General features: G+C 42.6%; 1 long non-coding RNA gene across 1 annotated transcript in view; it reads right to left on the reverse strand.

The window, feature by feature from the left end:
* Window positions 1-17,109, reverse strand: part of LOC141278480 (uncharacterized) — a 35,851-nt gene extending 18,742 nt beyond the window's left edge. Inside the window, exon 1 of the long non-coding RNA XR_012331238.1 lies at window positions 17,006-17,109. This is a non-coding gene — a long non-coding RNA (uncharacterized lncRNA). The remainder of the gene's footprint in view (window positions 1-17,005) is intronic.
* Window positions 17,110-25,009: the final 7,900 nt, after the last annotated feature.

Genomic DNA, 25,009 nt, shown 5'->3' on the forward strand with positions numbered 1-25,009 from the left:
CACAACTGAAAACCCTGGACATAAAATATAAAACAAATATAAGAAACCTCAGAAAGGTGGAGAGAGGACAAGACTTCTGGACCCGAGGAATGGCATGGTGGCAAATTCCCTGGGTTTTCTCTTTGCCTTGCACAGACTGTTATGATCCCACAGTCTGAGGTTCTGTTCTTTTTTTTTTTTAAGTCTATTTTTTTCTCTATTGTTCAGATTGGGTAATTTTTATGGTTCTTTTATTTCACTATTTCTTTCCTTTGAAAAAAAAGTGAACAGCATCTCAGACTGTGGGATCATAACAAAAGATCTAACATTTGTGTCATCAACGTCACAGAAGAGGAGAAAGAGGATACGGCTGAACAATTATTGAGAGAAATAATAACTGAAGACTTCCCAAATTTGACAAGAGACATATATTTCCAGGTTCAAGAAGCTGAGCAAACTCCAAACAGGATAAACCTAAGAAACCCATGCCAAAAACACATTATAATTAACCTTCTGAAAACTAAAAACAAGGAAAACTTGAAAGAAGCCAGAAAAAATGACACCTTATCTATTGTAGAAAAATGACTTGTATAACAGCAGAGTTCTCGTTAGAAATCATGAAGGCCAAGGGGAAGTGGCATAATGTTTTTCAGATGCTGAAAGAAAAGAACCTTCAACCCAGAATCCTGCACCCAGTGAAAATATCCTTCAGGAGTGAAGGGGAAGTCAAGACATCTCAAGTGAAGGAAAACTAAGAGAATTTGTCACCAGACCCATGTTAAAAGAATGGCTAACTGAGGTTCCCTAAACAGAAAGGAAACAAAGAAGGAAACTTGAAATATCAGCAAAGAAGAACATAATAAGCGAAATTATGGTAAATACAATGGAATTTTCTTCTCCTCTTGAGTTTTCAAAATTATCTTTGACAATCAAAGCAAAAAAATTATAACACTGTCTGATTTGGTTCTAAATGTAAGATATTTAAGACAATTATATTATAAATGGGGGAGGGTAAAGTACACAGAGGGAGGTAACACTTCTCTAACATTACTCAAACTGGTAAAACGATGACACCAAAAGACCAGTAAGTTAGGTAGATACAATACTTAGAGCACCTATTTAAAAAGCTATGCAAAGAGATACACTCAAAAACACCACAGATAAATCAAAATGGAATTCTAAGAAATGTTTAAGTAACCTACAGGAAGGCAAGAAACAAACAAACCAGAGAAACAAAAACAGAGAGAAAACAAAAATAAAATGGAAATAATAAAAAGTGTTCAGGAGCTCAGTGGGCGCCCAGGTGTACAAACCAGCACACAAAATGCTGGGCTTGCTAAGCCACCACTACTACCTGCCAGTAGGCACAGCTTCACCACTACCACACTCACAGGCCTGCGCCTGGCTGCAGCCAAGTGCCATCCATCACTGATGGGGGAGGGGAGGCATGTTTTCCAAACTAAACTTGACTGCACAGGCCCATGGTCTCACTCAACAAGGTTGGAAACGTCCACTCACCTTTTACCTTCATGGTAATATCCTTACAGTACTATCAGCTGCTGACTACAGGCCACCACCCCTAGGCTACACCCAAGGAACTGGGAACAGCCAAGTACCTCAGAGCAAATATGCAGAGTGGCTGACCATCATAAAGGGTTGGGAAAGTGATCAGACCCACCTACACTGAGGCATCATCCACCCTAGAGGACTGGTTAGGGCGTGCTTGGTTGAACCAGAACACAATGCCAGACCCTAGTCACCTCGTTAGTTTTGAAAGGTTTTCCTTTTTTTTTTTTTTACAAGATGGGAGGTTACACTTGTCTCTTCTGTCCAAAAGAAACATGTTTTCAAAATAATAACAGTTTGAATTTTTCTCCCCTTTTCCCTCTCATGGTTCATTAGGCTCTGAACCCATAGAAGAGATTTTGCAGTTAATTAGAATTTGCATTTTAAGTAGTTAGGAACTAGTCGGGTTTTTTTAAAGTATCGATTAAAAAGATGCACATAAAAGTTGTTATCTACTCTTCTGGCAAACTGTAGCTTGCCTCCAAGATGCCAGTATGTCACTTTAATCTTCTCTGTTGAATTCATTTATGTAGCCCAAATTCTTCCTTGTTCCTTTTCATAAGCCAATACCACTCTATGGATTTTGTTTTTAATGAATACTGACAGCTCACTTTATTTTTTAAAATTTTTATTTTATTGACAGCTGTACAGTATAGATTCTACATAATAGAACTTCTTTTTTGCTTAAGCACTTGCATGGCTATCAATGCTTTGAAGTCAGTTTAAAAAGTCACAATTTATAAATACAGAAAAAAGAGCAATCAACCCAACAGCAATTTTTGTACCAAGACTGTAGATTTCAGTACTGTCTTTACTGGAAGCTGATCAAAACATCTGGAAAAAAAGACTAAAACTGCCTTCATCTTCGTGTGTATTTATTATTTGACATAAAAAACTTATTTTCATTAACAAAAAATTAAAATAAATGGAAGATTAAGGCCCCTAACATATTAATAATTACTAAACACAAATGGTCTAAATACACCAATTAGAAGACAGAGATTGGCAGACCAGATTTAAAAACATGACCCAGCTTATATGCTGTCTATAAAAGACTCACTTCAATTATGATGATATTGGCAGGTTGAAAGTAAAAGTATCGAAAAAGATATACTATGCAAACATTAATTAAAGGAAAGAAGGAATATTAGTAACAAATAAAGTAGACATCAAGCAAAGAAACTTACTAGAGACAGAATGGGACACTGTATAATGAGTCAATCCATCAGGAAGATAGAGTAATCTTAAATATGTTTGCACCGAGCAACAGTGCTGCAAAAACCAATAGAATTGAAAGGAGAAATAGAGGAATTCTGAAGGAAGAGCAGATTTGAATCACTAGAGATTTAGAAAACAGAAAACATGACAGGACCGGAAATCAGTAAAGATGGACTTTGTACAGATGGGCCAGGCTGGGCCCCGTAAGAGACAGAGTCAGCTACATATGATGGCACCTGAGGATTCTGGCAGAGTGTGGTATGCAAGATGATTTCAGGAGGCATATCACTGAAGGGTTTTTTTTTACTTTATACCTAAGTATTTTAACATTATTAGGGAGAAAAATACTTGGACACAGAAGGTAGAAACATGTTTACACAGGCCACCTAGATTAACACTTTGCCATGAATTTTTCAGACCTTCATGTACTAAACATTTCACCATGACTTTTTGGAAGTAGGGATAGTAAGAATAACTGCTCCTATCGTCTTTCCCATAGTGGTCTTTGTAGGTTATCATTCCCACATTGAGATTACATCCAAATTGGCATGGGCTGTCAAGGTGTCCCAACTGTGTCATACCACCAAGCAGGGGCACCACCCACTCTTAACCAAGGAAGCATCTAAGCTTAGTGGTAACATCAGTCACCAACTGGCCAATCTTGAACCTAGACCAAGGAGTTTTTCACATGTTTAAAATAAACTCTTTTCTTGTATGCATTTGAAAACAAAATTATATTTACTACTTGATTGTCATTTTTTTATTTTAATTTTTTAAAATATAACTTTTGTTTTTGCAGTTTGTGTCTCAGCAGTACATTGAACAAGTATGACTGAGACACAATCAAAATTCAACTTAACGTTTTGTTTCCCAGGTCTCCTTTAAACTTGATCCAGTGGGAAAGCTTTTTTTTTTTAACTACCACTGGATAATATCCCAGCAGGCCCACTGTCTTTTTTTTCCACTAGCTCGCTCTTAGGTAAAAGGCAGTCTTACAGTCTTTTCTGTTCTAACTCAGTTTTAATCTGCTGACTTGAATGTCAAGTCCTAGATATTAGCCAACTCTTCAACCTCCTCCCCGTCCCCTGGGCAAGACCTCTACTCGACAGCTGCCTGCCTTCCAGGAAGGCAGTGTGGTTGGCTTCTGCTCTTTCCACTCGCTTCCTCCTTCATTTGTTAGCTGCTCTTCTACTTCTTCCCAGGTTAGAAAAGGGGAGGTCAGAGAGAAGAGAGGTAAAGGCGCTAGGACAGTATTTTCTGGCTGGTGGCTGAGGGCTCTCTTGACCAAGTAGGTCACACCTGAGTTCTTCTTCCCTGGGCACTTTCACATAGATTTCTATCTCTCCCCGTGGCGGGGCACTTAAGTATTGCTAGTCCTTTCACAGCCCCTAAAAAGACAGCATTCCCCTTTAGCTTCTTTTTGCTGGAGTTCCTCCAGGACCCTAGATGATCTGACGCAACTTCTCTTTATCCCAAGTGACCCACCTCTGGTCCATGGGAAACAGTAACACCTTCCTTGTCCCCAAAACACTGGGAATGCAGCCCACTCCTAACACAGCCACTTCTACCCTTCCTTAGGCAGGAGTTGGTTGCAATTACTCCATCTCCCCTAACAGTGGGGAACATATTCCATAGCTCTTTGTGTGGTCCCAAGGAAACTTGTCACTCTAAGTCTGAAGAAGAGGCAGTACCCCCTTTCTTGGGTCTCTGCTATAGCACCAGACCCGCCCTGAAAGATCCTCCACAAATCCTTCTCTCCCTCCACACTTTGACTCATTTTAAATATCATTGATCTGGCTAAGGGGCACAAAAATCATGGAACCAGTTCTCCACAATTTCCTATGTAAACTTGCATATGAGGAGTCCATCTTACACTAACTTTGGCAATATATGCTGCATATTACATTGGAGCCTCAGTCAAAAACCATGGTTGGAAACCACATTCTAACATCCTGCTATATTTATTTGTATGATTACTTTCTATTTAAGGAAAGTGATATCAGTTTTCATTTATGATAGAGTTTATTTTTTAAATGTATTTATAGCGTGAGTTGATATTTTTAACTATTAAGTGATAAAATACAGGAGGTAACATAGATAAGGCTAAAACACAGAGATAGTATATCAGTAATAGTCATCATAGATTATAAATCTAAGGTATTTTATAGAGATTAATTCAGTAGAAGTGAGAAGAATACATTGGAGGAAGGAGAAAATGGGATTTTCCCCATAAATCCCATAAATCCCCAAAATACAAATACACAATCATGAAGAAGACAATAGATAGCACAGGGAACATTTGGGTATAGAATGCCTTCTGAGAGTTAAGGTATAACACGGGCTGCAGTGTACAATTATGTCCGTTGTTTGCCATATTCTCTGACTTTTGAGGAAACTGCCCTGTCCCTCCCAAATGCATATAAAATAAAAGCAGTACATTCAAAGGGACCTCAGTCCTTAGCCACAGTTGATTGTTCCAGGGCAGGAAATTGACTGGAGTTTGGCTAATTATACTCCTTCCTTAGGAATTTGGAATTAGGACCAACAGATTACAACTCAGTTTAACTATCCTGCAGGAATGGATTAACCATTAGTGTGCTGGCAAATTGTATTTCTGAACTTGTGAAATGGACAGCCCTCCTCTCAGAGCCTGATGATATGTGTTACCCAAACTCGTGAAAACTAATGAGTGAAAGAACCAGAACTCTGATTTTTACATTTATAATGAGAAATATAATGATCCAACAAACTAGATACTTTGGCATACAGATTACCATATCCTGTCACTGCTTAAGCTACATAAGCAGCCAAGTTATTGGAAAGTTCTTTGAAATCAGAACAAGGGATGCTAGCTCAGTGAGCACAGTGGCTGGTGTCTGGACCACAGTAACATGATGCATCCATCCCATCTCCTCCAGGGGGATATGCAACCTTGGGGGGGGGGGGTCACATCCTGTGTTCTTTGTATCTGGGGGCCTTTTATTCCACCCCATGCTGAAAATACTTTGTCATACCATTGCCAGCTAACACCATTTTAAATTGGCATTTTGTTTTTTAAATATGCCAAATGTGGGAGGCTATATAATAGTTCCCGAAAAGATATCCATATCCTAATCCCTCGAATCTGAATATTACCTTATATGGCAAAAGAGGTCTTTGCAGATGTGATTACATTAAATATCTGGATTATCTAGGTGGGCCTAAATGCAATCACAGTGTCCTTTTAAGAGTAGGGAGATTTGATGCACAGACAGAAGATGGGAAGGCAACATGACCCCAGAGGCAGAGATTGAAGTGACTGATGTGGGCACAAGTCAAGAAACTGTGACAGCCACTAGGAGCTGGAAGAGGTAAGAAGCAGATTCTCTCCTAGAGTTTCTGGAAGGAGCACGGCCCTGGAGTGAGCATGGCCCTGCTGACACCTTGATTTTATCCCAGTGATACTGATTTTGGACTTCTGGTCTCTAGGACTGTAAGAAAATAAATTTCTGATTTTTTTAAGCCACCAAGTTTGTGGTAATTTTTTACAGTAGCCACAAGAATATAATACACCAATAATTAATGGTTTCAGCTTGAGAGTCACCCTTTCTCTTACAGATGACTTTACATGACTGAATTCTGATTCATTATGTGTGTGAAGTAAAAGAAACTGACCTTAGTGACCATAAGCAGAAAAGGCAATTTGTAATAAGGGTCTGGGGGAGTCTCATGAAGCCTGGAGGCAGGAGTGCAGCTGGACCTCAAGAACAGATAGAACTAGGCAACCTGGGAATTCTCTTTCACAGCCTCTCATCTCTGCTCCTTTCTGAGCATCTCTCTGCTTCGCCGTCTCTCTTGCACCAGTCAGGCTTTCTCTGTTGCTCGGCCTGCATAGCAGGTAATGGCTTCTTCCTCCAAAAGCTCTCAGCCGTAAATTTTGTTTTCTCAGCTGTTAAATGAAAAAGTCGGATAATATGCTCTGCAAGCTCCCTCTGGCTCTAAAATTTGATGGAATTCTATTGAGTCCTGTGTGGTAAGTGATGGAAGGAATGGAAAGTCAACGACGGTGGGTGTGAGGGAGCAGAAGTGCCACAGAGAAGGTAGCTACAGGGTGAGGCTCAGAATACGGAGTTGGAATCTCTTAGGGCCCAGTGAGCTCACGGGCTTGGGCAACTGGAGAAGAGATTCTGACAGGCGGCTTGAGGAGGGGTTCGCTCTGACACCATAGTTTTAAGCAGGCACTATCCACTCATACCTAATGGCTGACAGAAACTCTAGCTAGGTAGTTGCTTACCTCTAGTTAGCATCGATTATTTATGAATTCCTTCCCCTCATTTTATAGGAGGACACTTTCATTTTTTAATAGAAATGGGTCATACTGCCCCAGTCTATATGTGTGTTCCCTCAGAGCACTTCCTATGGCTTTGGAGGAAAGTTCAGTCTGGGCTGGGAACCACAGTGTGACAACTAGACACATCTTTGCCCATGCCCTTAACCTAGATAATCACACCTGCTCACATGACACCTCCTCTGGGACCCTTTCACTGACTCTGTCTTATTAGGAGCACCCCTTATATGTACCCAGAGCCCCCCTTACTTGTTATTAAGCTTATCACCCTGGCTGGCAGTCAGCTATTTACTTCACAACACTGTGGTTCCAAAGTGTGCCTTTTCCACGTACATCTCCTGTGCCTATCACAGAGCATGGAACATGGTAGAGACCCCACAAATGTTGAATGATGAGAAGGTCAGGTGTCCATTTACCCACCTTAATTATGTTGGTCTTCTGACAGAAACCACTGGCCCCTTCCACGTTTCCTGCTTTCAAATTGTGACCCCTTTTATATTATAATGAACATTTAATCATGAGATATAGTGAAAAATGAGATGCTTACTACCCTAAACAGGGAGAAGTCGATGTTTTCTTAGATTAGCCTGATTTTTTGTCCACAAATATCTAAATGAAGTTTTTTTTTTTTTTTTAACATGGCAAATGTTCAGGGAAACATAGGAAGGGATATAGGGAGGAAAACCAGCCCTTCCTGCTCTCAACTTAGACCCTGAAGGGAAGCCTTCTAAGCATCCTCCCAGTATTGTTACAGGATGACATGCACTGACCCACTCCGAGTTCCCCTTGTGGCTTTATTTCTCACATTCCTATAGTTTGAAAAGCAGAGTGAATTCATTTTGAGACTTCAGCTTAATGTGCAACATTCTAATGATTAAATCCATCTAGAGAAACATCACTCATTGCCTGACTGAGGTTATTGTTGTGTGGTTAGCACATATTTTCTGAGCATGAAAGGAAAGGGTTGATGTGTGGAGCCTCAGAAGAAATATTTTACTTGGCACCTGCTCCAACTACTTCCTCAGGACCACTCCACCCCCAGGCAACCTACCTTCCCTCAGAGGTCTCAGTTCCTATCCAGAGCCTCAGGAGTTTAAAGGAGCCATGAAGCACCCCAGGGAGGGGCTCCCACTCAGGAAGGAGGCATTCTTTTCCCATGAAATTAGGCGAAGGAAAGAGACTCCATTTTACACAACTGGGAGTATGACTTCCTTTTTTTTTAAATACTAAGCAGCATAGACATAACTACTGCTTCTGTCAAGGCTGCACTGCTACTTCCAATACCAAAGTGAGTGTCTGGGTTGGAGGAAGAGGATGGAAGTGTAGGCGAGGTCGTGAGGCAATGAGGAAGAACCCCCTCGCTTGACTCTGCAGAGCCAGGCCTTTGCCGATGTGCACACGTTGACATGCTGCCCTTCCAATGCTTCTTGTCACTCTAGACCAGTGGTTCTCAACTGGGAGCAACTTTGCTCTCCAGGCAGCATCTGACAAAGTCTGTGGACATTTTTGCTTGTCACAACTTGGGAGGTGTTACTGGAGTCTAGTGAGTAGAATTTAGGGATGCTGCTAAACATCCTATGGTGCACAGGACAGCCCCCTACAACAAAGAATTATCCAGCCCCAAATGTCGATAATGCCCTGCTCTAGGCACTTTGACTTAGTGACCTTATTCCTGTCCACGGCAGCAACCATTTTTCCGAACTCCAGCCCAGAACAGCCTCCCGAGCTTCTGCCTTACACAACTGACTGCTTGACGGGTATCTTTACCTGGAGGTCTCAAAGGCTCCTCAAACGCAACAGGCTGAAAACTCATCTTTATTCTCGTTCAACAAACATAAAGAAGCACTTGCTACATGATAGGCGCTATACTCATGGTGGAAATATAGCAGTAAAGAAGATAGGCTCTCTGCCACCTTAAAAATTCTGGTTTGGTGGAATGTCTAAGCAGTCAAATAGGCAATTATAATACTGAGTGAAAAGTGATCATTAATTCAACAGAAGACTAGGCTTTAGAATTGGTGGGAACTAACACTCAAATATATAGATGGTATGCAAATTCCACTCTACTGTTGTAGGTTTAAAGGATACAACTGTCAGCAAAAGGATAAGAAATATCAACTAGAGATGCTTGATAAGTACAAATTCTTGGATCTCCTCTGGACCCTCCTGACACACACTTTCTGTTGGTGACCAACAGTGGCCAATCTGGGGTGGGTGTTGGGAGATGGAGTCCTGTCAGGGAATAGAAAGCTATGAACTCAGGGCACGTTACCCTGAATGTGCTTAATAACCTGCATTGGTTATAATTTCTGTTTTATTTTTTCCTCTGCACGTCAAGGTTCAAGATATAATTTCTTACTCTGCCACAAGTGCCATGTTTTTGCCTTATCCAGAGGCTATATAAGAATAAATAGACTCTACACATGGGCCATGGCACTGTTTTTACATAAATCACATTTAGCTTGAGGACATGGAGGATCATTTAACTACTATAACATAGGCTTAGAAGGATTAAATGTGGCAGACTATTAAATGGTGCTTTAAAAGGGAGAATCTAACTCACGCTTGGAGGTTAGGGAAGGACTCCTGGAAGAAGTATCTCTAAGATATGACCTGAAATACCAGGAAAAGTTATACAGATGAAGGTTATGGTAGTTTGTGTGTTCCTGGAGACTTTCACTTTTCTCAGTGAATTTCTCTGGATGCCATAATTTAGATACCTACCCTCACTCTCGGCCCTGGCCCTCTGTAGTCCCAGCTTCCTTCTCTTCCCCAACGCCCTGCCCTACTGCTGAGGTCCCCACTGCCTTACAGTTGGACCTGCCTACATACAACCTGGTTGAGACCACATTTTTTTTTTTAAGTGTGTGGGTTTATTTCTGGGCTCTATATTCTTTTTTCTTTTTTTTTGGCTGCATTGAGTCTGTTGCAGCGTGCAGGCTTTCTCTAGTTGCAGTGAGCAGGGCCTATCTTTTGTTGCAGTACACAGGCTTCTCAATGCAGTGGCTTCTCTTGTTGCGGAGCATGGGCTCTAGGCATGCAGGCTTCAGTAGTTGTGGCACGCAGGCTCAGTAGTTGTGGCTCACTAGCTCTAGAGCACAGGCTCAGTAGTTGTGGCGCACGGGCTTAGTTGCTCCGCGGCATGTGGGATCTTCCCAGACCAGGGCTGAAACCCAGGTCCTCTGCATTGGCAGGTGGATTCTTAGCCACTGCGCCACCAGGGAAGTCCTGAGACCACATCTTTACTCCCCAACTTACCAGCTGTGGGACATCAGGTGGTACCAGGTTTCTCACCTGCATCATTCCCCTCAAGAATGTAGCACCTCAAATTACCAAAGGTATATTGTTCCAGAAACAAGTTGATTAGAGTTCATTGCATTTATTGGTCTGTCTCTCACCTGTTTCCCCTTCTAAAGTAGTTCTCAAGTGTGTCTTCATATTTGAATAACATGAAGTTTTAAAAACTACTAATGTTCCCAGAGATTCTTAATTAGTATAGGATACAGCCTGAGCAGCAGGAGTTTTTAAATCTTTCCAGGTGATTCTAATATGCAGCAAATTCTGAGGACCACAAAGCCAATCCACGCCTGCTGGGCCCACAGCACAGAAGCAGTGATCTGATTTCTATGACCCCACACCTGCACTCTGCCCAAATCTGCCAGGTGTGTGCCTTTTCCATCTGTTTCCAGTAGTCCTGCCTGGGCTAACACAGAATTGTCCATTCATAATGCTCGACTTGCAACAGTGTTATTGATTCCCCCCCAAAACAGGGTCTCTTCAGTTTCCTCAGCAGCCTTCCCATCCACTCCATTCTACCCAAGTGCAAACCTACTTTTGCTTCCCCCACAGCAAAGGACTGTTTATCTTCTTATCGTGTTCCCCTGTGTATTAGTTTATGACTGCTGTAGCAACTTACCACAAATTTACTGGCCTGAAACAACACACATTTATTCTCTTACAGTTCTGAAGTTCAGAATCTGAATTGGGTTTCACTGGGCTATCCTCAAGGTGTAGGCAAGGGTGCATGCCTTCTGGAGGCTCTAGGGGAGAATTCATTCCCTGGCCTTTTCCAGCTTCAAGAAGCTACCCACATTCCTTAGCTTGTGGCCTCTTCCTTCATCTTCAAAGCCAACAGCATAGCATCTTCTAATCTCTCTCTCTATCTGACCTTGCTTTCATCATCACATCTCCTATTCCCTAGTGATTACATTGAGCCAACTTGGATAACCCAGAATAATCCTTTATCTCAAGGTCCTTAATTATAACTGCAAAGCCTCTCCTACCATGTAAAGTAACAGATTCACAGGTTTCAAGAATGAGAACTTGAACATCTTTGCAAGGCCATTATTTACCTACCATTCTATGTTTGAGGCAGTCATCTTTTTGTAATCTGTCAGCTTTCAATTATCTAGAGGTTCTGAGAGCCTAGAAGATGTGGACATCTGAGAGCCTAGAAGATGTGGACTTCAGTTTGCAATAAAATGAGAAGGTTGGATTACGCTAACACGGTGGGCGATGGTGGTAGCAGTGGTGGTTTTGCCCCCCAGGGGATACTTGAGAATGTCTGAAGACATTTTTAGTTGTCACAAGTATGTATGGGAGTGCTACTGGCATCTAGTAGGTAGAGGCCAAGAATGCTGCTAAACATCTTACAATGCCCAGGATAGTCTCCTAAAACAAAGAATTATCTTTGCTCAAAATGTCAGTAGTGCCAAAGTTGAGGAACACTGAACTAGACCATTCCTACTCAGAGTGTATTCAGTGGACCAGCAACCTTGATGTGACCTAGAAGCTCTTTAGAAATGCAGACTCTCAGGCACCAGGCTGAGAAAATGCATTTTAACAAGATTCCCAGGTGATTCCTATACCTATTTTGAGCAGCCCCGACTAGAGCAGTGATTCTCAACCCTACCTGCACATTAGCATCACCTGGGATGTTTTGAAAAAAGACACTGATGCCTGAGTCCAAACACATACCAGTTAAATCAGAAACTTTGGGTGGGGGCGGGGCGGGGGCGGTGGTGAACCAGGAACTAGCGTTTGTTAAAAGCACTCCGAATAATTGTAATGTGCAACCAAGATTGAGAACCGCTGTTTTATGATCACTAAAGCTTTGTTATTCAAAGTGTGGCTGGTAGACAAACAGTATTAGCATCACGGATGAACTTCTCAGAACTGCAGAATCTTAGGCCCCATCCCAGACCTCTCAAATCAGAATCTGCATTTAAACAAGATCCGAGGTGATTCGTATTCATATTAAAGTTTAAGATGCACTGCTAAAATTCCTTCCAGCCTGAATTTGTCAATGTTCTCCAGAAAAACAGAACCAATAGGAACTACAATATATATATAGAAAGAGATTTATTATAAGGAATTGGTTCACATGATTATGGAGACTAACAAGTCCCAAGATCTGTGGGGTGAGTCCACAAGCTGGAGACCTGCAGAGCCGATGGTGTAGTTCCAGTCTGAAGGCTAGCAGGCCCGAGACCCAGGAAGAACCGATGTTTTAGTTCTGGTCCAAAAGCAGGAAAAAGCTGATGTCCCAGTTCAAAGGCTGTCAGGCAGGAGGAATTCTCTCACTCAGGAGGAAGTCAGCATTTTTGGTCTATTCAAGCCTTCAACTGATTTGGATGAGGCCAGCCCACGTTAGGGAGAGCGCTCTTCTTTACTCTATCTACAGATTCAAATGCTAATCGCATCCAAAAACACCCTCACAGAAACACCCAGAATAATGCTTGACCAAATGTTTGGGCACCCATGGCCCAGTCACGTTGATAGACAAAATTAACTTTCATACCACTTTAAAAATTCCAGGGCTTCCCTGGTGGCGCAGTGGTTGGGAATCCACCTGCCAATGCAGGGGACACGGGTTCATGCCCCAGTCCAGAAAGATCCCACATGCCGCAGAGCGGCTAGGTCCGTGAGCTGTGGCCGCTGGGCCTGCGCGTCCGGAGCCTGTGCTCCGCAACGGGAGAGGCCACAGCAGTGAGAGGCCCGCGTACCGCAAAAAAAAAAAAAAAATTCCATTTGCTTTCAAAGTATATAATTCAGGCTTCACTAAGCCCCCTCACTGTATCCCTACATGGAAGAAACTATTCAAAAATCCTGTTTAAACAATGCTCTTCTTTTTCAAAATACTGCATTTTTTGTGACTATATTTAGCTGTGCTGCTCATAGGTAACCGTTACATTTTAAGCAACTCACAGCTTGTTAGCTTCCAGGGACAAGGATTTCTAAACAAAGTAGTGTGTGGAAAAGCACTTTCCCCTGAGAGGCAGGGGTGTGGATAGCTGCCAGAAACTTGGCCAAAACTTGTTTAGGAAAGTGGGGTCTCTAACAGAGACACACCCAGATGGTGCCAAAGGGAGCAGAGAAATGAGTTACAGAGCAAAGAAAGGCTGGGAGGCAGGCCTGGCGACTCCACTTGAATTAGAATGAAGGACTTCAGAGAGCTGTTGGTGGAGGTCTGAATTTCCAGTGGTCAGTAGAGTCTGTCAGTCAAGTCTCAAAGTCGGTTGTGAGCAGCAAAACTTCATCTTTTCGGACTTCCTTGGTGGCACAGTTGTTAAGAATTTACCTGCCAATGCAGGGGACACAGGTTCGAGCCCTGGTCTGGGAAGATCCCACATGCCACAGAGCAACTAAGCCTGTGCACCACAACTACTGAGCCTGCTCTCTAGAGCCCACAAGCCACAACTACTGAGCCAGCATGCGACAACTACTGAAGCCCACACAACTAGAGCCTGTGCTCCACAACAAGAGAAGCCACCGTAATAAGAAGCCCACGCACCACAACGAAGAGAAGCCCCTGCTCGTTGCCAACTAGAGAAAGCCCGCGCGCAGTATCGAAGACCCAATGCAGCCAAAACTTAATTAATTAATTAATTAATTAAAAAAATTCATCTTTCCATCTAAACAGGATGAGAATAATGGAGTGAGCAGGGGGGTGGGGGAAATACATTTATCTTCTACAAAATGTTAAAAAGAAAGGAGAATTGGGATATCTTTATATTATCTAATTGAATCTTTGAAGTAGGAATTACTATATCCATTTTATAGAAGACAAAAATTGAGGCTTTGAGAGATTAAGCTACTTGTGCAAGGATATAGAGCTGAAAGTGGGCTAAGCAAAGCTTAAACACACAGTTTTCTCTAACTGCTGTTCATTATGCTGAAGGCAACGGTTATGGGTTGAATTCTGTGGCCCTCCATATGTTGAAGTCCTAACCCCTGGTACCTCAGAATGTAACCTTATTTGGAGATAGGGTCTTTATAGAGGTAATCAAGTTAAAATGAGGTCATTAGGATGAGTTCTAATCCAGTATGACTGATGTTCTTCTAAAAAGGGGAAATTTGGAAACAGATGCACATAGAGGGAAGATGGTGTGAAGAGACATAGGGAGAAGATGGCCATTTGAAGGAAGGATAGAGGCACGGAACAGATCCTTCCCTCATGACCCTCAGAAGGAACCAACCCTGCCAACACCTTGCTTGCAGACTTCCAGCCTCCAGATCTGCAAGATAATAAATGTCTGTTGCTGAAGCCACCCAGGTTTTGGTAGTTTATAACAGCAACCCTAGCAAACTAATATGGTGAATCTATAGTAAGGATTTAATCAAGAAAACAAAATCCACATCAGTTATTTTTACAGAAAGAATTTAACTGAAGAAACTGATTAAGCAGGTATTGCAGACTGAAAGGTAAAAGAGAATTCAGGAAGCAGCTACCATCCTAGGGCAAGGGGAAATGGGTTATCAGAATCTAGAAGCTTAGAAGAGTGGCCCTGCTGAGCTGGGGTTCAGACATGGGGGCTGCCTCTTAGTGCTGGTGCCTCTGGAGCTCAGAGGAAGGACCCGCCAAGCTGGAACTCATCTCTGAGGAGATGGGGCCAGTGGCTGGGTCTGGCATCTCCAGGGGGATGGTTCAAAAGTGTGAAAAATATGGAAACCAGAACCCATTGTCATCGACATGATGAACACCATTTCCTGGGGTGACACTGACAGGAACAGAAAGCAGAACAGTTCCAAGAATCTCCTCCAGCCTTCCAGTCTCCCTTTAGTATCCCCTATTGTCAGTGTCACAGGGAGCCAGCCAGTCAAGGAGAAGTGTGGCTTGAAGACATCTGTCTTATTATAAAGGTCTAGATGGTTTTCCTTCAAGAGGACCCTGCTCACCGTCCCTCCTTCAATCCCATTACTAGTCAGCCTAGAACTTGGCAAAGCTTACCTGCACCATCTGGTATACCAGCACTTTATAAAATCCCTGAAACACATTTGTCATCACATTGCTCCTCTCCTCAAAAACTTTTAGTAACTCACTCTTGTCTCTATAACCCTATTTTCTCTCAACTTTGACCAGGCCCTCAGCCCTAACCAGCAATGATTTCACTTGTTGCTACTAAATGCCCTTTCTCATTCTCCGTGTTGGCGACTCCACACACCTTCCACAGCTCTTTCTCCAGCCTATCCCCCTCAATCTCAGCAATTGAGATAATTTGTCACAAAGAAAATGGGCCATCATATCAGAGCCCCTCGATTTCTCTTTCCTCTTCCTCTAAACTCACCTATCGTGGCCGCAACTTTCCTCCTTCCTGCCTGGCCCAGAGGAAGAGATTTCAGTCCTCCTGTCTCAGGCTAACCTCCTCACCTCCCTGAGCCTCAACCCAATCCCTCCTGCCTCTCCCCAGGCCTTGCTCTTTTGTCTATATTTTTATAATCTCACCCTCTCCAAGAGCTACTTCCTGTCCACCAAAAATATATCCAAGTCTTCTCCCATCTGAAAAAAGGGTTCCCCAAATCCAGCTCCCTTTTCATGCTCTCATCCACATATATCTTCACTTCATCACTTTTCAGTCACTCCTCCACCTATGCATACTGGCATCTGTCACTATCACTCACCTAAACACCTTCCACTAAGGTCAGCAATGACCAAATAATCAAATTTATTTTGTACTCTCTTACCTGATCTCTTGGAAGGTTTTATGATGGTTTTTGTCTTGGTTTAAAATTAATACGCAGTCATTATAGACATTTGGGGGAATACAGAAAAGAATAAAATATAGTAATAAAAAAAAAGTTCTGAGGGGGTTCTGAGAAGCCATGGGGCATTTATGAGACAACTGGGATTCTTGGAGTAAAAAATTAAAAAGGAGAATAGGAATTAAAAACTGTTCAGAGGTCACAAAATATTTACACTGAAGTCTCAACTATTGACATCTTTGGAGAATAGTTCTGGATAATCCAGCATTCTGAATACCTAATGCTCATCCCTTTAACCATCAAGACATTTGAACCTTATCACATAAGGCTAAAAATCTGTTTTAAAAAATAACATACCCCCCCCTTCTTCAACAGAAAATAACATACAGAGTTTAATCTTTTATTGATGACTTAAGGTCATCATATGGTGAGTAGAAATAATAATAGAACTATATTTGTTTTCTGCCTATTATGTGCCAGGTCTGTGCTAGGTGTTTTGCACATATAACCTGAATGTAATCTCATATAATTTGCACACCTCATCTGTGTTTTGTAAATGGGCAAACTGAGGCTCAGAGAAGTGAAGGAGATTGTAAACTGCAGCCCACCTTCTAAGTGGCAGGGCCCTGTATTTGAACCTAAAGGCTTAGGTCCTTTCTGCTACACCAAGCTGCTGCCTGGTGGGCAGGAGGTTGGGTTGGGGAGCGCTGGGTTCAATTCTGTACCTTCCTGGAGATCTTGGAAAAACCTGTGGTCTGCTCTGTGACTAAACTACAAAACCTTAGATAGACTTTTTTCAGTAGAAAACAGATACCAGAGAAGTCAGTTCTTGGCTTCTGTGTTTCAAAATAGTCTTCATATTATTTTGCTAGGGCTACCATAGCAGAATACTACAGACTGGGTGGCTTAAACAACAGAAAGTTATTTTCTCACAGTTTTGGAGCCTGGAAATCCAAGATCAAAGTGTTGGCAGGTTTGGTTTCATCTGAGGTCTCTCTCCTTTGCTTGCAGATAGCTGCCTTCTCTCCATGGCCTCATGTGACCTTTTCTCTGTGTGTGTGCATCACTGGGCGTCTCTGTGTGTCCTCATCTCCTCTTATAAGGACACCAGTCAGATTGGACTAGGGCACACCCTAATAGCCTAATTTTAGCTTAATCACCTCTTTAAAGGCCCTTTCTCAGAAGACAGTTACATTCTAAGGTACTGGAGGTTGAGACTTCAACATATGAGTTTGGGGGAGACACAATTCAGCCCATAATAATCTTTGCAAAAAAAGAAAAAAAAAAGTTTTGAGATCTAAAATCTTGCCTTTTAGTTATCAAATGCCAATGCGCCAAAAGATTTAGGGCATAAAATCATGTCACACTGTTATTATTATGTCATATTATTAAATTATGAATCCCATATTTCATACTTGGATTAGATTCCTCTGAATTTCCACTGAGCTCTAAGACACTGATCAATTACAGCTCTGGTTACAGAAACAAAAGAGAAATTTAAGACATGCTGTCTTTACACTGATGTCCCTAGACAGCACTGATGTTTTAAATGTTTATATCTGATTTTTGTTGTATTTCTGACTCTTCTGTTGCTATCATGCTAACAGCACTTTTTCTTACTGTTTGCAATATACAGCTAGATCCTCCTGTCACTTACCAACCCCAAACTAGCCTAGAAACTTGATAACTTGGGTGTGTTTGAATATGTAACAAGAACAAATAAGCTTTCTTGGAGGCTTTAAGGGGCTTGCCTATGAACGAACTCTTTGGTGTATGTCTTCTGTGAAACCTGTTTTCGTGACTCTGAGACTTTGTTTGCTACTTCCTACCCCTAGCTGTGTTTTGATTAAGTCCAATCCAAGTTTCAGGTAGAAGAGATGTCACCATATAGTAGAACCTTTGCAAGGGAAAATCTTTTCCTCTTTCCACAGAGGAAAACCTTGAGCTTGGCAAGGGGAACACAGGGGTCTATTTAAATCCCCCAATTCATGAATACTCCACTGGCACACAGAGTGGATACTGTGACCCAATGTCTTCTCCTCCTACCCACCCACACACTTTCTGCTATCCTTTGTCCAATCTGCATTTGACTTAGACCTGAAGTTGTCATTGTCTCAGGGTAGATTTGTTACAACAAAATGCAAATAACAAGTCAGTTCTTAGCTTTGGGGTTTCAAATAGGCTTTGCAAGAAAAAAGGGTTTTGAGATCCCAAAGCTTGGCCTTTAGATATCAAAAGCTAATAACAAAAAAAATTCAGGGCATAAAATCATATCAAATTATATATTATTAAATTGTGAATCCCATGTTCCTAGGAGAGCAATACAGAAAGACTCTCTTTGTTGGTTCTGGTTATTTTGTAATTAAAGAAAACAACCAAATAAGCTATTTCTGTATAGGTACTCTAGTAAGAATAAAACACTATGTTTTAAAAGAAACTGTGCCATAAACAAGACGCTGAGAAGACTTCCAGGGGAGGGTCTATGATCCAGTCTACCATCCCAGGGTTGCACAAGAGGAAAGAGAAAGAATGTCAGCTAGTAACTTGAGAAAGGCCTTTGTGCCCTTCCACAAGCTAAGCCAGGGAGGAAAATGAACAGACCACTCAGAATCCTGCTGGGGAAATCTGAGCCCAGGGAGGGGCAAGACTCTACCCCTGTGGGCAGTGGAGCAATTGCAGGGTCTGGCCCTAGAGAAGGTGTGGGCTGAGAGGCCAGAAGCTACCTCAAAGAGTCCCTGTGCACTGAGGCAGCAGGTCTGGACCCCAAGAGCAGGAGGGCCAGGAGGACCAGAGGGTGAGGGAGATCATTGGAGATGCCAGGCGCGCATCAGTGGTGATGACCCAGGGTTATAGCCCATCCTCACCAACGCATTCCCCCAGGGGGAAGGAGGAAAAACACTGAACCCGGGGAGCAAACTCAGACTCTGCTACCAGGTAGGAGGAAGGCTGAAGATAGGAATTAAATTCAGCATCGAAAAGGCACAAATGTTACTCCCCTATGCCCTAGCCCACACCTGAGTTTGTGGCCTGAAGAATATGTTCCCACTGCACATGTGGTTTACCCTTCCAAAAGCTGTAAAGTACAATTGAAAATTATGCTTCCAGTTAATACTTTTATTCCGCCTCGACTCCATTGAGATGCAGAAGCTAGCAGTCTGCAAGGCACGTTCTCCAGTTAAGCCACTCTTCCCAATCTCAGCTCACAGGAGGAGGCTCGTACATGCCCCCACTGCACCAGTTACCACAGACTGGCCAGGGGGCTTGATTGGAGCCCATTTTTTCAAAAGGGCCAGAACAACTCAAGATAGCTTAAGCAAAAAAAAAAATTAAGAATTTATTGGAAGGCTACCAGGGTATTCCATGAACCTCAGAGACAGAAAGAAGAGGTAGACCTTACACTAGAACCAGGCCTCTGGACCCAGAACCAAGAGATCAGGAATGCACCCCATGCTCCCCATTTCCCAGGGATCTCAGGCTCTCTCCCCTCTGCATGTTTCTGTACCTTTGCTTCTCTTATCTCTCTCTGAAGTACAGCTTTCTCTTCTGTGTATGCTTGGCCCCTCCACCCAAGATTAACGTGCAGTTTCTCAGCTCAGAGCCTAGGAGAGATGCCTAGAGGCTCAGGAGCTCATTGTAACTCAAGGAGTTTTGTTTTGTTTTAATCTTTTTAAAGGGGCTTTTCATTTTCCATTACAATCTTTTCCAGTGTTTAAAATTTTAAACCAAAGAAAAACTGAAATAATAGCACAATGAACATTTGTATACCCTTCAGTTAGATTTATTAATTGCTATAACTCTGTGATGTTTGCTTTCTCTCTCTGTATAATATATACACATATATACACTTTTTTCCTGAACCATTTGAAAATAAATTATGTCTATCATGAGATGTGATCCCCAATTTCTTCTTCATGTATCTCCAGAAAATAAGAACAATCCGGGAGAGAAAATTAGGTTGACTCAAGCACCAAATCAGCTCTCCCTGGGTCAGGTGTCCCATCAGTTGTGGTGAGGGGTTACAAGCCAGCTCTGGGGGTCCATCTCTTTTGTTGGGGGGGAAGTTCTCAGAGGAGAGCATGACTGGGTGGGTACTCAAAATGATTCTACTGCATCCTCACTACTTCTTATCCCTTTTAGATTAAGGTGATATATATTATATATATATATATAAAATATATACCACGTCACGAACCCTTGAGATTGTCTATGGATAGCTGAAACCACAAAACTGAAATCCACGAATGACAAAGGTCTACATCATTTTACAAATGGCTCAAATCTGTCCCTGCTAAATGTCTGTAAAACATTCTGCTCTAGACCATTTCCAGCGATGGAATTCTGATATTGGAAGGTTCTGGAATAAAGTACTTATATGCAGGTTCAGTACCTATGAAAAAATAAAATAGTTAAATAAATAGCTAAGTAGTAATTAAGAACTCACTCTGTGCTAAGTGTAAAACACTAAGTGTTTTACATACGTTATCCAGTTCCATCCTCATAAAAACGCTGTGTGATATTATTCTTCTTCACGTTTTACAGATGAAACTGAAGAGCAAAGAGCTTAGGTAACTGGCCCAATCAGCTAGTAAGCTGCAGGTCTCTCATACACTGGAATCTGTAGTCTTAACCACTGCTCTGTATTCAAAAGCATAACTGTGCCCTGAATGCCTAAGGAAACTATTAATTTTCCCCTCCCCCTATAGAGAAAGAAAACTTGAGCCCATTTTTAATAACAAAGGATGGAAATGGCCCCAATACTAAAACTGGGTAGTCTCAGACAACCCTTATCATTTTTACTGCAGGAAGCTCACCAGGGAACCATCATCACAGAGTAAGTATTCTTGTGCCATTTAGCACTATCTCTGAACAGCCCCAAATACTCCAAGTTCAACTAAAAGGTCACATGCCAGTTAAAGAGAGGTTATCCTTTTCTTAAGAACGCCGTGGTGTTGGAATGAAACCATCCTTTCTAATCACAGTCCTGCCTCAGCCCACAACATGTCAATGGGAGTCTCTGAAGTGCTTAGCCAGGTGGCAGGCACTGTGTCTCCCACACTCACTGTATGTTGTGAGGGCCTTTCACAAGAACATTCTGGGCTAGGCAGTGTGTCCATGGAGTATACTCCTAATTACCCTCATCCTTGCAGAGACCCAGAATGTTGACTCGATATATTTAGTCCACAGACAAATTGATAAATACACTATATTCCTGCCTCTGGGCCTGCTTTGGATGCAAGGGGTTGAATGTTGCCTCCCACTGAGCCCATCACAATGGTTCAGCTCACTGCTCAGGTCTGGTTTAGGGCTTCTGGGGCTCATGTCCTCAGAGGCCATTCTCAACTTCACAGCCCCTGCTGGCAGCCTTATCAAGAGGAACCCTTGCTTCAGGCCGTCCTGGGTGGGTCCTGCCCGGGACACCACAGTTATGCCATAGGAGATCATCACTCTCCTTCCTGACATCCATCTCATAGAAGAGGAAATAGTCCCAACATATTGAGCTTTTCCCAATAATTCCTTATGACTCAACCACACAGATAAGTTTTAAAGGTTTTCTTAAGCCCACTTATGTTTTCTAATTGAGGGAGTGGAATGTGTTCTGAAACTTCCTTTTTGCAGTGTAAGTTACTACTTCCTGTTATTGACCTAAATTGTACTCTTTCAGGTTTTCCTTGGATGCTCTCTAGTACAACTCTTTTAATTTTAGTTGCCAAATCTCTTTGTAAAGGGAAAATTTACCCCCTTGTCTGCTAGACTCTTTCAGGCTGCTTGGGAAAAACACACCCTTACTAGTAAAGGAATTCATTGCAAGGATACATGAGAATGTGAGCCAGGAGGCATCCTCTCCATCTTGACCGTAGACTTCCAAAACTGAGGAGCACACCAGGCTTCACGAAGACCTGGAACAACAACTCAACATTGCTCGCATTCAGTCTGAGCTCTAGTCACCCACTTTCCCTTTCTCCATCTAGCATTTATTCTTCCAAAGACCGTGGATGGGATCAGTTTGTCATGCCCCACCCTACTGCTCCCCTTATTGGTCACACTCTGTGACTCTTGGTCTAGATCCTGTCCAACTGCGCTTCGCAGCTTTTGGCTCAAGGAGAAATCTCTTGTTTCATCACTTATGGCCAGGACAGCAGGATAAACACATGATAAATAAATCCAATTTGAAAGAAAGGTGGGAGCATGACAGACATTTGAGGCTTCATGGTGTATCTCCCAATTTATGTTTAATAAATTCTGTTTTATAACTTCAAGTTTTCCTTAAAGCAGGAAAAGCTACAGACACTGGCAAATTGTGGAGATTAAAGAGTTAACATAGCAGGCCTGAGACTGCTATCCTTAGAAAGTCCTGATTGCAAGTTTGGTCCATGGCTGGCATCAGGAAACTTGGATTTCAGGAGGGTTCCCACCATTCCCAGAAACGATGAGAGTGGTTCATTGTGCCTAATCTGTGCAAACAGTATGGCTTATGCTGAACACTTGCTTTCCTTTTAAAACTCTGGAATTCTGGTAGGACCAAGCAGTGTGTGCCTATATGACCAGCTCCCAATAAAAGCCCTGGTTACGAGTCTTAATAAGCTTCCCTGGTAGACAATATTTCACACTTGCGCCAATTTGGGGCTGGAAGAATTCCGTGCATTCTGAGTGACTCCACTGGCAATAGACTCTTGGAAGGCTGCACCTGGTTTCTTCTGGTCTTTGTCCCATGTGCTTTTTCCTTTTGCTGATTTTGCTTTGTATCCTTTCACTATAATAAGTCATAGCTGTGAACACAACTATGTGGCCAGTCCTGTTAGTCCTCCTAGCAAATCATGGAACGGGGAGTAATCTTGGGGATCCCCCAACACACAGTCAATCTGGTCCACAGATTTCCATTCATACTGAAGTAGCACCATTTCCTCACATTAAAAAATAAACTGTACGTCTATCTGCAAGGAAGAGATATTACATTTGCCTCCTTCCCCTCCCCCATACACCAATTACAGCTATTTAAGTCAGTAACTTGAAAGAGTCAGCTTTCTTTGAAAGAAGCCATAAGTGCCTAAAAATTTAATGAGGGCAAAGAAGAAACATCAAGGGGGCAGACCCAGCTGGAGGGGGCTTCCAGGCAGCATCTCTGGTAGGTTCACTCTGAGTCGTATTCAGCAGGTTAATGGCAGCATTTCTATTTACCATGAAAAGCCAGTAAAAATGAACATTTTCTGCCACGTTCACACATCCTAAATGAACCAAGTTCTTCTACTGCATGATCTTCATGTGCAGGTCAGTTCCTTTAACCAGCTGCATTTATTCACTTCCATTTTTAGGTTTTGCTGGTGCATTAAAAATAATACCTAAGGATCTGAAAGAAGCCCTGTCATTGCTCAAAATACCTGATTTACTCCCAGGGAGTAGCCCAGACCCTGGAAGAATCTCAGTCTGTGAGGTTTTATGATAAATGTCAGTGATTATGCTGATAATAGACTGTTCCACCAAAACTAGGCAGGGGAAGGCATTGCTTTTCAGTGGGGAAAAAAAATCATAAACTGCTTTCTACAAAGCCCATGGCTGGTGTGTTAACATCCTGCTTCTTATCCCAAGGGTGGCAGTGAGGAGAGAAGAAGAGAGAAAAAAGAGGGAGGGAGGGTAGTAGAGGGAGGGAGATTAAAAGGGGGAAAAGAGAGGGAAGTGAAATTGCCAGAGAATGAGGCAGGGCTCTCTTCAGCCTTGAGCTCTGGCCATGAAAATGTCCTATCCCTAGGGGTCCTCTCAGGAGAGTCCCAACCTGTCCATAACCGGCAACTGCCAATTAACTTCACAGCACCACTGAGGCCACCCTCTCATCCAGCCTAGACCAGGCCCACTCTGACTGGAACACGTAGGAGGGTGGGCCCATCATTTTGATCAAACACGCAGCTTTTCCAGTCTCCACATAAATTCCAAAGGCAGTTGTTTACTCCTTCATCTGGATTAGGGGAGGGAATATCCAATGTCCCATGTCCCAGAGACAAGTCTGTTGTTCCTCTGCCCATAACCCTACACATCCTCATGGTGTCCCAAGCTGGGAAAGAGCCCAGGAATCTGGCCGACTACCTTGTGCTGGATATTTGTTGTTTTAGTCCGCCCAGTGTCCTTTCTTGGGAAGAGACTCCTGCCCCATACCATGTGTTTTGGGAAGCTGTTAATCAGAATGTGCTGCCTGCTATAGGGATGGTATCATGACCCAAATACAGCCTAGCACAGGACCACCCCCTTGACAATATGCTTTGTCCAAGCACATGGTAGCGGTGGGGGGAACATGACACAAACAGGACCAATGAGAATCCTTCCCTGGGTTGGATGTACACAACCTTGGGAAAATACACACTCTCTTCTTGCTGTGGTACCAAAGCTGGGAGGATGCAATTTGGGGACTTGCACTAGCCATCTTGTCAGCCATATGGAGAAACTAAAACTGCAGAATAAGCTGAGAGTCTGATGAGAGAAAGAGAGAGAGCGAGCAAGTACTTATAGCATTGAATACTGTATTCATTTCCTGGGGCTACCATAAAAAATTACCACAACCTTGGTGGCTCAAAACAACAGAAATTTCTTCTCTCCCAGTTCTGGAGACCAGAAGTCTGAAATCAAGGTGTGGGCAGGGCAGTGCTCCCTCTGCAGGCTCTGGGGGGAGAATCTGTTCCTTGCCTCTTCCAGCTTCTGGTAGCTGCCAGCATTCCCTGGTGTTCCTCGGCCTGTGACTGTACCATCTCCCATCTCCACTTCCCATGGCCTTCTCTGTGTGTCTCTTCTCCTTTGTCTGTGTTGACTATCCCTCTGCCTATCTCTTACAAGAATGCATGCGATTGCATTTAGGGCCCACCTGGAAAATCAAGGATAAGATCCTCCTCCCAAGATCTTCAACTTAATCACATCTTTGCCTTATAAGTAATATTCACTTTTTTGCCTAAAAGG

Source organism: Tursiops truncatus, chromosome 4 (assembly GCF_011762595.2).
Source record: "Tursiops truncatus isolate mTurTru1 chromosome 4, mTurTru1.mat.Y, whole genome shotgun sequence".
In the NCBI taxonomy this organism is placed as follows: Eukaryota; Metazoa; Chordata; class Mammalia; order Artiodactyla; family Delphinidae; genus Tursiops; species Tursiops truncatus.